Below are 4,085 nucleotides of genomic sequence, written 5' to 3'. Positions count from 1 at the left end.
GTTCTTCCTTCTTACTCTTTTCTGCCGAGGCTCAAAGGCCCCGCTGCTCTCAGGCCACTTTGGCTGGGCCTGGGTCCTGGGTCCGGCCTGAGGCTGCAGCAGACCCGTGTTTGCTGAGCACCGGCCAGGGCAGGCCCCAGCTGGCTTCTCTGCACGTCGGCTCCGTGAGCCACGGCTGGGAGAGCGAGGTTCGGAGGGAGGGAGCTTACCAGGGCCCGGCAGTCGGTACGTGGCAGGCCAGGATTCCAGCCCGTTCTGCTGGACTCAAGGTCAGTGTTTCCCAGCACACTGCCCTGGGCCTCCAGCCACTGGAGCGGCACTGCGGGGAGGCCCAATGGGGGGCAGCCACGCTGGTCCAGGCCTCTGGGGTGTGGAGCCCTGCCGGCTACTCTGTCCACTTCTAGAATTCCTCAGGGGTTGCATGGCCCTTTCCTTGTGTCCTCCTCCACATGTATTACTGAGAAGACAAAATTAGAGCACCAACATCCTACTCGGGGTTCTTGAGGGAGAAAGTAGCAGGAGGAACCCGGGTGGGCTGGGGCCTCATGGAAAAGAGGGAAACAGGCAGACGAAAGCCTGTCGATAAGCCCCAGCAGTGACTTCCTACAGGGCCAAGGGCACAGGAGGGGCCTCGCCCCAGCAGTCTCCCTTTGCTGGGAAAGGCCAGGGTGGAGGAGGGCCCTGCTGGGGCCTGGCAGGTGGGGAGGGGCATGGGGACAGGGCTGGGCAGGCTGGCCGCCGGGAGGGCTCCCCACAGTGGGCAGGGTCCAGCTCGCAGCCTGGCTCTAAAGCACAGAAGGTCACGGAGGGATGAGTGGATAAACCCAGTGCGGTACGTCCATACAATGGAATGTCATTCATTCTTAAAAAGAAATTGAATTCAAACACAGGCTGGAAACATGGATGAAGCTTGAGGACAGTATTCTTTTTTTTTTTTTTTAAGACTTTATTTATTTATTTGAGAGAGAGCACAAGCGGGATGAGGGGCAGAGGGAGAAGCAGACTCCCTGCTGAGCGGGGAGCCCAACATGGGGCTCCATCCCAGGACTCTGGGACTCTGGGATCATGACCTGAGCTGAAGGCAGACGCCCAACCAAGTGAGCCACCCAGGCGCCCCTTGAGGACATTATTCTACGTGAAACGAGCCAGTCTCAGGAAGTTCAATGCTGTAGGATTCCACTGGTGAGCAGTCAAATCCATACAGGGAGGGTACAAAGGCGGTGGCCGGAGCTGGGGGCGGGGACCACGGGCCATTAAGGACAATTGCAGTTCGAGTAGTTGAGAAGGTTCTGGAGATGGACAGTGGGGATGGCTGCACAGCTGTGTGAGTGCAACTGAACGGCACACTTAAACACGGTTAAATGGTAGATTTAGACCCCTCACCGAGGGAGGGAGCAGCTCAGAACCCTGGAGCCACCAGCGGCCGCCTGAGCAACCTCACGGTGGAGGGGGACACAGTCTGTCTCAGGAGGCCTGGCACGCCCCAGACGGCATGGGAGCGGGCAGGAAGCCTCTCCCGGAAAGAAAGCAGTGGGTTCCTGAGGTAACTTCAAGCAACTGAAATAGTACCTAAAGGGAAACCCCAACCAGAACCAGCAACTGCCGCCGACCCAACAGGATTTTATTTCTACCCAGGAATTCCTGTCTTGCTCCCAAAAGGCCCTTCAGTGATTTGCCATGAGGAGCAGAACAAGGCAGGAGGTGTAATCTCAAGTGATACTTCGGTTGACCCCCTATCACTCCCACCCCTACCACCACCCCCCACACAGATGGGAAATGGGGCTCAGTGGGGAGAAGAGACAAGCCTAAGGGCACACAGCTGGGCAGAACCTGGGTGGCTCAGGCTGTGGATCCCCAGTTGGTAGCCTCAGCCTCGTGGGTCTGTCCTCCCTGCCCCGATAGGTCCAGGACCAGCCTTGTGCCATTTGGCTGAGGCTCAGCCACCTGGCTCCAGTGTCCTTGCCCAGGGAAGAAACTGCTCTTAGTGGGGCTAGTTTGTACTTTATTTCAATTGGGTTTTGAAGGCACAGGCTGCACAGGGATTTCACGATGGCCCTAGGGCCCCCAAGCACCACATGGGGAGTTCAGTCCTCCCTCTCTCCCAAAGCCTCTCTTCCTTTCCTCCTTCTCCCTCCCGTCCTCCCTCCCTCCCATCCTAACCTCTTCCCCGCCCTCCTTCCTTCTTCAAACATTTATGGAGCGCCCTTCCTCTGGGTCAGGCCCTGGGGTCCCCGCCTGGAGGAAAGGGCAGTCTGATCGGGAGACAGGAAGTGAACGGGGGCTTGTGCTAGGACAGAGGTCAAAGTGTGCGGCTGTGGGCACTGGGGGGGACAAACCTAGCAGAGGCAGGAACCAGTGAGGGACACCTCGCCGCATCTGGGGAGGCCTCAAGCATCCCAGCCCCAGCACCCCAGTGGATGGCGGCTCAGGGTCCTTTCATCAGGTGCAGGAGGGCCAGTGTGAAGGAGGCAGAGTTCTGCCTTCACATCTGGTCTCAGCTTCTTGCTCACTGCACCCTTGGGCCATTGGTTATCAGTTACTCTACTTGGCCAGCCATAAAATGGGTCCGGGAGGACCTACGGTGGGGAGTCAGGCGGGGAGGGCCGCAGGAGGAAGGGCCCGTCGGTGGGTTTTGCGCCCTTCCTGGCTGCCGGCTGTCCTCATTCCTGGGGTCAGTAGCTCAGGGCAGGACCCGGGCCCCGGGCTCTGCCCTTCAGCTGTGGGCAGGGATGGGGGAATGGGGCCCCTCACTCACCCCCAGGTTGGTCCCCACGCCAGCCCTGGCACGGAGCCTCCCTTTCGCAGGAAGGCCAAGTTACCGAAACAGATAAATCAATCTGTCAAGAAGAGGCCTTGGAGAAAGACTCTCTCAACTGCCTCCGCCAAGAAGCTCAAAAGGGGAATTGTTCCCGGAGATGAAGGAGGAAACAGCACACACCTTCTTCTCTCTGCCTGCGGGCGCCCCTCTCGCGGGTCCCTGCCCCTCCTTCCCACACGGCCCCCCAGGAGCACCTGTGGGCCAGCGGCCAGCCCGGGGACGTGCACGGCCTCTTCCCGCGGGCTCCCAGGCAATGGCCAAGTCCGGAGCCACCTGTCTGGGGGAGGTGGAAGCCAAGAGCCACTGTTTGGCCCCTGTCCCACTTCTGACTGGGACACCTCCTTCTCAGACATTCAGCCCCTGATCTGCTCAACAGAAGCCTGAGGACCTGAGCCACCACCTTGTCAGTGGGGAGAGTGCCCATCCCAGGCGAACTCCCAGTCAGGGTGGCCATCTGAACTGGGAGGGCGTTGGGGACCAGGGAGACCGGCCACGGGCGCATAATGAGCCTCTGGAGACCAGAGCATCTCTTGTTCCCTTAAGAAGGAAAGGCATGTTCTCCGAGAAATGGGGGTGACCTCTTCCTGGAGGGAAAGGGGTAATGCTTGGGTTCACAGCCAGCCCTACCACCTCCCAGCTGTGTGACCTTGTGAAAGGTACTTGATCTCTCTGGGGAGTGGCTTCCTCATGTGTAGGATGGGTATCGTGTGGGGTCGTCCTTGTGGCTTCCAGTGAAGATGAAGGTCATGTGTGTACCATGTGCCTGGCACCCGGTGGGCACGTCACACACGCTATCTTGTAGTATAGTAAGGGTCTATCGTAAACCATCGCTTTGTACGGCTTCTCTCATTTAACCCTCACTGCCACCTGGGGGTGGGTCTTAATGTCCTCACTCTCCAGATGAGGGGATGAAGTCTCAGATACAGCTGATGACAGCTGCATGGCAGAGCCCGGGGCCGGGGTCCTGCCCTGAGCTACCGACCCTGGGAATGAGGACAGCCGGCAGCCAGGAAGGGCGCGAAACCCACCGACGGGCCCTTCCTCCTGCGGCCCTCCCAGCTCTGGCTCCCCGCCGTAGGTCTTCCCGGACCCATTTTATGGCTGGCCAAGTAGAGTAAGCCCCAAGCTGGGGCTTCACAGCTAAGGTCTGTGCCCTATCAGAAAGGACTCTTTCTGGCTCCAAATTATTGCTGGTTCCACTACACTTTGCAAGCAGGGGGGCAGGAAGTGTAGCTGAAGCGGTTGAGGGGACAGATGGGGCAGAGGT

Source organism: Phoca vitulina, unplaced genomic scaffold, assembly GCF_004348235.1.
Source record: "Phoca vitulina isolate PV1807 unplaced genomic scaffold, GSC_HSeal_1.0 scaffold1, whole genome shotgun sequence".
NCBI lineage: Eukaryota > Metazoa > Chordata > Mammalia > Carnivora > Phocidae > Phoca > Phoca vitulina.
Note: the sequence above shows the minus strand (reverse complement) of the source record.